The following is a 13,483-nucleotide window of genomic DNA, read 5'->3' as shown; positions in this document are numbered from 1 at the left end:
TCCCATTTCTCCTGTTCTGATTCTCCTTTCCTGGAATTTGCCCTGCCTTAGTCTGCCTTGCCAATAACCCATAACCTTGTAGTTTAGTTACCTTGAGCTCTGTTTCCATTTTATTCTACTACCCACCATGAAGCTGGAGTAAGTAAAACTGAATCAAGGAAGCATTTTAGGCAATTTAGGGTATTAAGAGTGAAGGCTCTGGAGCCAGACTACTTGGATTTGAATCCTGGCTCCACCACTTGCTAGCTCTGGAACCGTTGAAAAGTTACTTCCCTGCTCTATGTCTTATATGTGTAAAATGTAATTCATAACAAGGACTATCTACTTGTCAGGATGTTGTAAAGATTCAGTAAGAATCCATATAAAGTGTTTAGAAGAGTACCTATTCCAGAGTAAACACTGGAAAAGTGCTAGTGATTATTTTTATTTTCTTTGTTTTCTATGTAGGCAAAGTGAAGGTACAGCCAAGGGAAGTCGTATCATGAATATACAAGGCCAGGGATGGAAAGCTAGAGACCTGATTTTTGTCCCATTCCTGTTACAACTTACTGTATAAACTTGGACTCTGTACCTTGCCTCTCTGGGCCTCCACAGACATTGGACTAGGCAATTTCATAGATCCCATCTAGTTCTGATAATCAAACACTCCCAGTGCCAGGTTCTGTTATAAGTGCTTCATATGCATTGACTTCTTTAATCGTCATGACAATCCTGTAATGAGGAAACTGAAGCCCCGAAAGATTAATCTGCCCAGGTCACAGAAATAGTAAATAAGGAAGCAGGATTTGAACCTAGGCAATCTGGTTCCAGAGACCACTAACTTAACTACTATGGATCCATGATTCAAATATTACTACATATTTTCTTGACTGAAGGCCTGATTCCAGACATTTATCTCCTCTCCTACACTCACATAGGTTCCTTTCCAGGACATTTACCTCTTGTGACCAATGCCTTTACCAAAGGAGCAGATCTCAAACTGAAGTAAAAATTCAGGTACTGTTAAACACTCATTCATTCCACCATTTAACAACTTATGCACCCACTGTCTGGTAATTCCTGCCAGGGATCTTCTTAAAACAATGCTTTCAACCAGAGATGATGATCAAATTTCAGGCCAACTGACAAATCATTTCTCAAAGGACTTACCTGCACCTTTAAAATCCCCTCTCATGTCAGCAACCAATCTGCAGTCTTAGAAGTCAGAAGGGCCAACTGCAACCCTACCCCAGCAGAGAGCCAGAAGCCACTCATTGCAGCATTCCTTGTCTACCCCTCCTCCCGCTTGTGGCCTGCTTTGCAAGAATCAGTTAGGTCTGGAGGGGAAGTGGCCAATTCTCTTCAGGAGTCGGCAGCACCAGGCCTTACTTCCCCTCCTAGCACCCTCTCCCCACCACTGAAGAATCATACAGAATTTTAGATACCTGAAATCAGAGAATCAGAAATCCTTAGAAACAGAAAAATTTAAAAGACCAGAAAATCAAAGCTAGAAAGCATTGTGGAAATCATAGGCCAACCCCTTTTTTCAGAGGGTGAATGACTTGCCTAAGGTTTCACCATGGATTAGGGTGACAATACAAATTTGTTGGCTTTCTGCATAGCGACACAACATTCCTCTTCCACCTTCTCCCCTTATTTCTGTTAATTATTTATCTCTCCCCTGCCCCAAATCTCTCCTTACTCAATTCTTCATTCCCGTCATCTCCACATCCCCTGGATTTTCCTCCCTATCTCTGGCCCCCTAGGCTCTGACCCATTGAGCTCAGCTGTCAGCAGAGCAAAGAGAGGGATTGAGAGGAAGGGAGAAATGGAGAACTGCAGAAAGAAATATTAAGACATCTTTCTTGATAGAGAAACGGAGGAGAGAAAGAGCAAGACAGAGACTGAGAAATGCAGAGTTTAAGAAAGAGACGGAAAGGGGGAGAGAGAATTTTAGAGAAAAAGATATACAGAGAAAACTCAGAGGAAGGAGAAATTAGAGAAAATTGGCGTGTCAGAGGGCAATGAAGTGAAGTGAGTGATCTTGAAAACTAACAAAGGGAACAGAGACAAAGGAAAGCTGAACACAGTGAAAGACATGAAGAGACATGGGGGAGAAAAAAAAAATGACAAAGAGGCAGATTCTAAGGAACAGACAAAGGGAGAGTCAGATCTACTCAGGCCAGAGAGTCAGCATGCATAGCCCTGAGGTGGGCATGAAGACTAGAGAGAGGGCACCAGGCTGAACAGCTCTTACCTGTTGCCCTGCACTGAGGACGAACGAACAACGGGTGGGTGCTGTGGGTTAGGACCTGGCATTTATCCCTTCCCCCTGGCTTAGCTCCACCCACCCGGCCTTCTGCTGGCCTGGCCCTGCATTGGCCCCAGGGGTATCTCAAGCCATTGCTAAAGATAAAACGTAAAGTAGTCCCCTCTCACCTCCCCCCCTCTCCCAGCTCTGGCTCTTTCCTCTCTGTTTTCTTTCTCTTCTCAGTAAAATGAGCTCATACGGGCCTTGGGAATCAGACCATCCAAATAGAGATAGGGCACCTTGAGCAAAACCACCTCTTTAACCTTCAGTTTCTTCAACTGTAAGAGGGTAATAAAACCCAGAAGCAACTGTAGAACAAGTGTGAAGGGCTCTGAAATCAGACCTATGATTATAGCGTTGTACTTATGAGCTCTAACAGCTTCCACAGACTACATCCCTGGTTGTTGTAACAATTCAATAGCATCATGTATAGAAAACACTTAGCACAGTGCCTGGTCCAAAGAAAGAACAGCTAATTTGATTGGGCGCTTACTATGCACCAGATCCTTTGTTAAGTGCTTTACATGGATTAATTTAGCTTTATAAGGACCTTAAGAGATAGGTACTATTATCCACATGTTACAGATGAAGAAACTGAAGCTCAGAGAAGTGAGGCAAATTACTGATAATTACCCAGCTAGAAAATACAAAGTTCAACTATGAACCTAGGCAGTCTGGTTCCAGAACCCACATTCTTCTCTCTCTCTCTGAGAATATACAGTTACAAATTTGGAGTTCTGTCTCTTCTCTTTTCTATCACCTTCCCCTTATCCCGTTTTTATTTTCTCCCCCTTTCTCACTCTCTTCTTCCACATCCCTTCTCAATCGTAGAGCAGCAGGACTATGTAATAACCAGGCAATTTCATCTGTGGAGCAGATTATCATCATTAATATTTTATTTACATAAATGAGATATTAGTCTACATACTGATCTGCAATTTTATTTTTTCCCACTTGATCACATACAAATAAATATGCCATGGAGATCTTTCCATATAAATTCATTCTGTTTAGGAGAGTTATAATATTATAAAATTTGGGTGTACTATAGTTTATTTAAACACTCCCTTGTTGATGGAAATTTACGTTATTCCTAGGGATCTTCCTCTTCCATTATGAATAATGCTGAAATAAATATCTTTGGGCATATGCGAAAGTATTTTTTATAGGGTGACATCCCAAAGAAAATTCCTGGGTCAAAAGGTATATAGATATTTAAAATTTTGATACTGCCAATTTGCCCTGTACACATGCTACACATCCCAACTATTGGTGTATAAGAATGTATGTGTCTATTTTCTCACAAACTTACCAATACCATTTGTTATTGTGGATTTTAAAAATCTTTTTTAGTCTTATAAGCACTAAAAGTGAGATCTCAATGTTACTTTGATTTGCTTTTCTTTGATTATTAATGAGATTGAGTATCTTTTAATATGTTTTTTGATCATTTGTTTATTTCTCTTCCAAATCACCAGCTCTACTTTTTGCCCATTTTGGGGATGGGCTGGCAGTAAAAGGTAGTGGCCTAAAAGTATGTGCTCTAGAGTCAGACTCACCCAAGTTATCTTAGTAGCTGTGCGGTTCACTAAGTTTCAGATTCCTCATCTGTAAAATGAGACAATCATAGAACCTACCATATAGGACTGTTGTGAGGATGAGATGTAGCTGTTATTATTGTTGTTTATAGTTTGCTTTTTGAGTTGTAGAAGGCCTTTGAATAGTATAAATATTAACCCTTTTCTTGTGATATTTGTTGCTCTATCTGGATTCATTAATTAATTCAACAAATATTTACTGAGTGCCTACGGTGTGTCAGGTGCTGTGCTAGGTGCTGGAGATGCATCTGCATAGATTTGGAGATTATGGGTATCGCATAGTGTATTTAACCATTTTTTTAAAGTTGAAGGTTGTCTTCGATCCTTCTGGAAGATATTTCAAATAGAGCTGCAATAATTCTGACCACCAGTTCCTTAGCAGACCAACAATTTGTCACTTTGGAAATTGAGCTCAGATAGCATCACCTCTGGGAAGCTGTGCCTAATCCACACACTGGATCTGGCTCCCTCTTCTGGACCCTTCCAGAATTTATCACATTGTACAATCAATGTTTTGTGTTTTGTCTTCCTCTCTCATCGGACCTTGAGCAACTTGAAGATAGGAGTCTGGAACCATTGGCAGGAGGGGCTATCAAAAATGCTTGCAGCACTCAGTTGCATCTTCTCTGATCCCTCTACCCCATTCTGCCCTTCCCCAGGAAAGGAAATAGGAGATTTGCAGACCTTCGAGCTGACCTAGAGAAGAATGCAAATTGCCCTAATGGAGGAAAGTGGCTGGGGCTTCCCAGGTCATAGGAAGGATGCTTAAGTTGAGCCTCCCAGTACTGTCCCTGGTCCAGGTGAGTGTGTAAGAGTGGGTGGTTGTTGTTGTGCCTTGCATCACTTATCCTTTATCAGAAAATGTTTCTCTTTCTCTTTGGGTGGTAGTTGTATGGTTCTCATCTCCTTGGGAGGTGGTGCAGTCTAGAGTGGGGAGTAATATCCAGTCTCATGTGCTCATGTGGCACTTGCTCAGGGAACACTTCCCTGAACCTTGTTTCCATATCAATTTGTTCTATGTCTTGGTTGACTTCCTAACTGCCTGGGAATTCCTCTGGGGTCACAGTCTAGGTCTGATTCATTTCTGCATCCTTTGTGTCAACCTGGCAATGCAAAGGTATTCAGACTATGTTTGATTGAGTAGATTTCAGTGATTTAGGTGTTTCAGTGTTTCACTTTGCAGTTGCACTGCAAGGAACATCATAGTACTGAAAGCTTTGTCTGCATCTTAGATTATTTTTTTAGCATTGATTTTCTAAAAGCTCATTGAAGCATAATTTATAAACCATAAAATTCACCCATTTTAAGTGTACAATTCAATGCTTATTACTATAGTTACAGAATCGTGCAACAATCACCACAAGTATTTGTATTGACTTTTTAAAATGGAATTATTTGATCAAAGGATGTAAACCTTTTAAAGTTTTTTATACATATTATTAAATATCTCTTTAAAAGGCTGTACCAGTTAATGATAGGCTCAATCATCTGTGGCAAGTGGGGCTTAAGGAAGATACACAGAGCTTTTCTGGGTTACTCCCAGAAGGGTTGGTCTCACTATCAAGCATCTCTCTCCTCCATTAGCTATACCCCATACCCAGATTCCAGAGTGAACCTCAGAGAGTATCCTGTATCCTCATGATTCCTGATAGCCATGTCCCAGATATGCTGCTGTTCCTTATTCTTGTAAGATTGGTCTGTAGTTTCTAGTTCAATTTAAATTACACATCTGTTATTATAACATTTGGTAGAACCAGCCAGTAAAATTATTTTGGCCCAATGCCATTTGGTGGTGGTAGTTGGATAGCTCTTTGACAGCTTTTCCAATGGTTCCCCTGGTTATTTGTTTTTTACTTTTTCCCATATCAATTTTAGTATTGATATTTTAAAAAATAGCCTAGAGTAATACAGAGTATTCTCTTATGATTTTTGGCTAGGTATAAAATCCCAAAGTCCACTTTTCCCCCTCAGAGTGTTGTAAATATTATTTCATTCTTTTCTAATATTTAGTATTAGAGCTAAAATGTTCAATGTCGGGATCGTACTCTTTCTTTTATAAGTAATCTATATGCTTAACAGGAATATATTCTTATGGGAATTCAGAAATGCCCTGGGATATATCCTAACATAGGTAGGAACTATGTATAAGTATTGTCTGTTGGTAAATGAGGCCACATTTTCTTTCTCAGCCTCCTATTTAACAAGCAGAGGGAGCAATATGAACAAAAGGAAAAATGTTTAAAATGAAAGTTAATGTTTCAGGAAACACTACAGAGAACAAATAATATTTTAAATGGGTAATGAAGCAAGTAGAGCAGAAGGAGAGGGACAATCTAAGCAATACAGGCAGAGGGTGCAATATCAATAAAATCAGGTTTAAACGTGTTTACTGTTGACTGTGTGTCAGGAACAGTGAGTTCCCTAGATATTGAGAGAGAAAGAAGAGTCTGGATTTAGCTGCTGAATCACTTTCTGGAGGGTAAGATCTTGTCCTGGTACGTGGTTCTTCTAAGTTTCATTGCCAGAGTGAACAGTGGTTAAGAACATGGGCCCTAGAGCCAGAATGCCTGGGTTCTGCCATTCATTAACTGTGAACTTTGGTAGGTTACTTAACCTCTCTGAATTTAAGTTTTCTTGTCTATAATATTTTTTTTAAAATTTTTTTAATTTTTTAATTTTTTCTTTTTTTTATATTTTATTTTGTCGATATACATTGTGGCTGATTATTGCTCCCCATCACCAAAACCTCCCTCCCTTCTCCCTCCCCCCCTCCCCCCCAACAATGTCCTTTCTGTTTGCTTGTCGTATCAACTTCAAATAATTGTGGTTGTTATATCTTCTCCCCACCCCCCGGTTTGTGTGTGTGTGTCTGTGTGTGTGTGTGTGTGTGTGTGTGTGTGAATTTATATATTAATTTTTAGCTCCCACCAATAAGTGAGAACATGTGGTATTTCTCTTTCTGTGCCTGACTTGTTTGACTTAATATAATTGTCTCAAGGTCCATCCATGTTGTTGCAAATGGCAGTATTTCATTTGTTTTTATAGCTGAGTAGTATTCCATTGTGTAGATGTACCACATTTTCCGTATCCACTCATCCGATGATGGGCATTTGGGCTGGTTCCAACTCTTGGCTACTGTAAAGAGGGCTGCGATGAACATTGGGGAACAGGTATACCTTCGACTTGATGATTTCCATTCCTCTGGGTATATTCCCAACAGTGGGATAGCTGGGTTGTATGGTAGATCTATCTGCAATTGTTTGAGGAACCTCCATACCATTTTCCATAGAGGCTGCACCATTTTGCAGTCCCACCAACAATGTATGAGAGTTCCTTTTTCTCCGCAGCCTCGCCAGCATTTATCGTTCAGAGTCTTTTGGATTTTAGCCATCCTAACTGGGGTTAGATGGTATCTCAATGTGGTTTTGATTTGCATTTCCCGGATGCTGAGTGATGTTGAACAATTTTTCATATGTCTGTTGGCCATTTGTATATCTTCCTTAGAGAAATGCCTACTTAGCTCTTTTGCCCATTTTTTAAATGGGTTGCTTGTTTTCTTCTTGTACAGTTGTTTGAGTTCCTTATATATTCTGGATATTAATCCTTTGTCAGATATATATTTTGCAAATATTTTCTCCCATTCTGTTGGTTGTCTTTTAACTCTTTTAATTGTTTCTTTTGCTGTGCAGAAGCTTTTTAGTTTGATATAATCCTATTTGTTTATTTTTCCTTTGGTTGCCCGTGCTTTTGGGGTTGTATTCATGAAGTCTGTGCCCAGTCCTATTTCCTGAAGTGTTTCTCCTATGTTTTCTTTAAGAAGTTTTATTGTTTCAGGGTGTATATTTAAATCCTTAATCCATTTTGAGTTGATTTTAGTATACGGTGAGAGGTATGGATCTAGTTTCATTCTCCTGCATATGGATATCCAGTTGTCCCAGCACCATTTGCTGAAGAGGCAGTCCTTTCGCCACTGAATAGGCTTGGTGCCTTTGTCAAAGATCAGATGGCAGTAAGTGTGTGGGTTGATTTCTGGATTCTCTATTCTATTCCATTGGTCAGTGTGTCTGGTTTTATGCCAGTACCATACTGTTTTGGTTATTATAGCTTTGTAGTATAGCTTAAAGTCAGGTAGTGTTATGCCTCCAGCTTTATTTTTTTTTGCTCAGCATTGCTTTGGCTATGCGTGGTCTTTTATTGTTCCATATAAATGTCTGGATAGTTTTTTCCATTTCTGAGAAAAATGTCTTTGGAATTTTGATGGGGATTGCATTGAATTTGTATATCACTTTGGGTAGTATGGACATTTTCACTATGTTGATTCTTCCAATCCAAGAGCATGGGATATCTTTCCATCTTCTTGTATCCTCTCTAATTTCTCTCAGCAGTGGTTTGTAGTTCTCATTATAGAGATTTTTCACCTCCTTGGTTAACTCAATTCCTAAGTATTTTCTTTTTTTGGTGGCTATTGTAAATGGGCAGGCTTTCTTGATTTCTCTTTCTGCATGTTCACTATTGGAGAAAAGAAATGCTACTGATTTTTGTGTGTTGATTTTGTATCCTGCTACTGTGCTGAAATCATTTATCAATTCCAAGAGTTTTTTTGTAGAGGTTTTAGGCTGTTCGATATATAGGATCATGTCATCTGCAAACAGGGACCGTTTGACTTCATCTTTTCCAATCTGAATGCCCTTTATTTCCTTCTCTTCTCTGATTGCTCTGGCTAGTACTTCCAACACTATGTTGAACAGGAGTGGTGAGAGTGGGCATCCTTGTCTAGTTCCTGTTCTTAAAGGAAAAGCTTTCAGCTTTTCCCCATTCAGGATGATATTGGCTGTGGGTTTGGCATATATGGCTTTAATTATGTTGAGATACTTTCCCTCTATACGTAACTTATAGAGGGTCTTTGTCATGAATGAGTGCTGAACTTTATCAAATGCTTTCTCAGCATCTATAGAGATGATCATATGGTCCTTGTGTTTGAGTTTATTGATATGGTGTATCACATTTATTGATTTGCGTATGTTGAACCAACCTTGCATCCGTGGGATGAATCCCACTTGATCGTGATGAATAATTTTACGTATGTGTTGCTGTATTCTGTTTGCTAGTAATTTAGTGAGGATTTTTGCATCTATATTCATCAAGGATTTTGGCCTGTAGTTTTCTTTTTTGGTTATATCTTTACCTGGTTTTGGTATCAGGATGATGTTTGCTTCATAGAATGAGTTTGGGAGATTTGCGTCCGTTTCAGTCTTTTGGAATAGTTTGTAAAGAATCGGTGTCAATTCCTCTTTGAATGTTTGGTAAAATTCTGCTGTGAATCCATCTGGTCCTGGGCTTTTCTTTGTTGGGAGCCTTCTGATAACAGCTTCAATCTCGTTTATTGTTATTGGTCTGTTCAAATTTTCTACGTCTTCACGGTTCAGTTTTGGGAGCTTGTGTGTGTCCAGAAATTTATCCATTTCCTCCAGATTTTCAAATTTGTTGGCGTATAGTTGTTTATAGTAGTCTCGAATGATTCCTTGTATTTCAGATGAATCAGTTGTAATATCGCCTTTTTCATTTCTAATTTTTGTTATTTGAGTCTTCTCTCTTCTTTTTTTTGTTAGCCATGCTAACGGTTTGTCAATTTTATTTATCTTTTCAAAAAAACAACTTTTTGATTCGTTGATCTTTTGAATTGTTTTTTGGTTTTCAATTTCATTCAGTTCTGCTCTGATCTTAATGATTTCTTTCCGTCTGCTAACTTTAGGTTTGGATTGTTCTTGTTTTTCTAGTTCTTTAAGGTGAAGTGTTAGGTTGTTCACTTGCCATCTTTCTATTCTTCTGAAGTGAGCATTTAATGCAATAAATTTTCCCCTCAATACTGCTTTTGCAGTATCCCACAGGTTTTGGTATGATGTATCATTGTTTTCATTAGTTTCAATAAATTTTTTGATTTCCTGCTTGATTTCTTCTTGGACCCATATGTCATGAAGTAGAATGCTGTTTAATTTCCATGTGTTTGTATAGTTTCCAGAGTTTCGTTTGTTATTAATTTCTAGTTTTAATCCATTGTGGTCTGAGAAGATACATGGGATAATTCCAATTTTTTTGAATTTATTGAGACTTGATTTGTGACCTAATATGTGATCTATCCTGGAGAATGATCCATGTGCTGATGAGAAAAATGAATATTCTGAGGTTGTTGGGTGGAATGTTCTGTAGATATCTGCCAATTCCAATTGGTCTAGAGTCTTGTTTAGATCTTGTGTTTCTCTACTGATTCTTTGCCTAGATGATCTGTCTAATATTGACAGTGGGGTGTTCAGGTCCCCTGCTATTATGGTATTAGTGTCTATTTCCTTCTTTAGGTCTAATAGAGTTTGTTTTATAAATCTGGCTGCTCCAACATTGGGTGCATACATATTTATGATTGTTATGTCTTCTTGATGGATCAGTCCTTTTATCATTAAGTAGTGTCCCTCATTGTCTCTTTTTATGGTTTTTAGTTTAAAGTCTATTTTGTCAGATATAAGAATAGCTACTCCAGCTCGTTTTTCTTTTCTGTTTGCATGGTAAATCTTTTTCCATCCTTTCACTCTTAGTCTGTGTGAATCTTTATGGGTGAGGTGGGTCTCTTGTAGGCAGCATATAGTTGGGTCCTGCTTTTTGATCCAGTCAGCCAGTCTGTGTCTTTTAATTGGGGAATTTAAGCCTTTTACATTAAGAGTTGTTATTGAAAGGTGTTGATTTATTCCTAGCATTTTATTGGTTGTTTGGTTGTCTTAAGTGTCTTTTGTTCCTTGCTTTCTGATTTACTGTTTGGTTTCTGTGTTTGTTGGTTCCTTAGGTTGTAGATAGTGTTTTTGTTAGCTTGTTTTCTCTTCATGAATGCCATTTTTATTATACTAGCGGGTTTAGATTTTTCTTGGGTTTTTATGGCAGTGGTAGTTATTTTTCAGGAACCAAACCCAGTACTCCCTTGAGGATTTCTTGTAAGGGTGGTCTTGTGGTAGTGAACTCCCGCAGTTTTTGTTTGTCTGAGAAATATACTATTTGCCCCTCATTTCGGAAGGATAGCCTTGCAGGGTAGAGTATTCTTGGCTGGCAATCTTTGTCTTTTAGTATTTTGAAAATATCATCCCATTTCTTTCTAGCTTTTAGGGTTTGTGATGAAAAGTCTGATGTTAACCTGATTGGGGCTCCCTTATAGGTGATTTGACGCTTCTCTCTTGCAGCTTTTAAGATTCTCTCTTTATCTCTGAGTTTTGCCAATTTGACTATGACATGTCTTGGAGAAGGTCTTTTTGGGTTGAATACATTTGGAGATCGTTGAGCTTCCTGGATCTGAAGATCTGTGATTTTTCCTATACCTGGGAAGTTTTCTGCCACTATTTTGTTGAATATGTTTTCAATGGAATCTCCATTTTCCTCCCCTTCTGGAATACCCATGACTCGGATATTTGATCGCTTATGGTTGTCTGATATCTCTCTCAGATTTTCTTCAATGTCCTTGATTCTTTTTTCTTTCTTTTTGTCTGCTTGTGTTATTTGAAACAGCCCATCTTCAAGTTCAGAGGTTCTCTCTTCAACTTCGACAAGCCTGCTGGTTAAACTCTCCGTTGTGTTTTTTATTTCGTTGAATAACTTCTTCAGTTCAGCAAGTTCTGCTACATTTTTTTTCAGGACATTGATTTCCTTGTACATTTCCTCTTTCAGATCCTGTATACTTTTCCTCATTTCATCATGATGTCTAGCTGAGTTTTCTTGTATCTCATTCAGTTTCCTTAGAATTATCACTCGAAATTCCTTGTCAGTTATTTCAAGGGATTCTTGTTCTATAGGGTCTAGAGTTTGAGATTTATTAACTTTTGGTGGTGTACTTTCTTGATTTTTTGTATTTCTGGTATCTATTTTTTGGTGTTTATTCATTGTGGCAGGGGGTTTCGCAGTCCACCGGTTTGAGACTAATGACTAACTAGGATGTTGCTGTGGTTGCCAATTTCGTATGGCTCCCTCCGTGACTGCTCAGTTGGCCTCTAGTGCCTTGTGTGTGTGGTTGCCTCGGGTCTTGGGCTTCTCCGGGGAGCCACCTTTCTGGTCAGCTTGGACTCTGCTGGGCTGGTGGATCACGTACCACAGGGTGTGTGATCTCTGTTGAGCTTTCACTTCCTGTGCAGGACTTCTCCCTGTTCCGTGTGCTCTGGCCCAGGCTGTTAGATCATGCAGTAGCGACCCCACCGGGTGTGTGGTTTTTGTCGAGTCTCCACCTCCCTGGCCACACGTCTCCCCACTCTGTGCGCACTGTGCTGGGCTGGGGTGTGTCTTCTGCACCCCTCGTCTATCAGCTGGGCCTTCAAGACCCTGCTCGGCACCGCCTCGCCCAGGAAGTCTACCAGGTTTCTGCTGGGCACAGATGACTGGTCTCTCTGGGTGCCTTTGTAGCACTATGTAGATCTTTCTCGGGTCTTGTTCACCTTTGTATCCCCCCAGTATAAACCGAGTCTAGCGCCCACCTGCAGCCTGGTCTCCGGCAGGTTCAAGCGGACCTGGGAACTCTCCTACCACACTATTCCCTACCAGAAATTCGTTAGGCTTTTTTCCAAACTGGTGGCCGCAGAGATGGTATCTGCCTCCCAGTAACAGGGAGTTTACCTGGGGCCAGAGTCCAGGGTATGGTGGAGTGACAGTCGGCCCGCCCGTACTTCCTTGCCCTCCCGACACTGGCCGGGGACGCCCCCCACCACCAGCCCCGCCAGAGAACCACCGAGGGAGTGGGAGCGAAGGCCGGTCCGCAGGCTCCGGAAAGCCAGGCGCCAGGCCAGCAAGTGGGAGGGCTCAGTAATGGCCGAGCAGGGCAGAGCTGCCCGCACCTGCGAAAATGGAGGCAGCACCAGGCGGTGAGTGGCCTGGTGGTGCAGGCGTGAGCCGCGTGGGCATCCACCCCCCGAACAGAGCTGTGCCAGGGGTCACTCACAGTGTTGTGCCAGGTTGGGTGCTCGCTTTCTGTCTCTGATTTGCCGCCTTTCCCAGTTCTCGGCCGCTGCCGCCTCAGGCTGTTCAGTCGCGGCGCGGCTCGGGCGCTCCCAGGAATCTTCTTTAATGCCGGCCTGAAACCTCGAATCCTGAATAGGGCAGCTGGCCGCCTTCAGCGCGGCCCTGGCCTCCGGGATCCTGGCTGCATCCACAGCAGCCCTGGCGCCGTGTTCCCTGTTTCGAGACTCGCTTTTGCAGCTAAGAAACAGTTCTTTTCCTGCTCCACACTTCAAAGCTGTTGCCTGTAAATGAGGCAGCCTCTCCTGCCGGGGGCAAAGTGGCGGTCACCCCCCACGACCGGTCAGCAGCAGCAGTCCTCCCTTAAGAGATGGCGAGAGGAAGGTCCACAAGTTTCCCGGCTGCCTGAGGCCCAGTGGCCGCCTTTTCCACCTCAGCTACTCCGCGCCAGCCGCCGCAGCCACCGCCATCTTGAAAAGCCCTTGTCTATAATATTATAATATGAGGATACTGATAATATTTACTTGATAGTGTTTTTGTGAGGTGTAAAAGTGAATCCATGCAAAACTTATAATGCCTGACACCTAGGAGGCAGTCAGCAAATGTTCTGTTCATTTAG

This window comes from Cynocephalus volans, chromosome X (genome assembly GCF_027409185.1).
Source record: "Cynocephalus volans isolate mCynVol1 chromosome X, mCynVol1.pri, whole genome shotgun sequence".
NCBI classification, from domain to species: Eukaryota; Metazoa; Chordata; class Mammalia; order Dermoptera; family Cynocephalidae; genus Cynocephalus; species Cynocephalus volans.
This window is presented reverse-complemented; position numbering follows the sequence as displayed.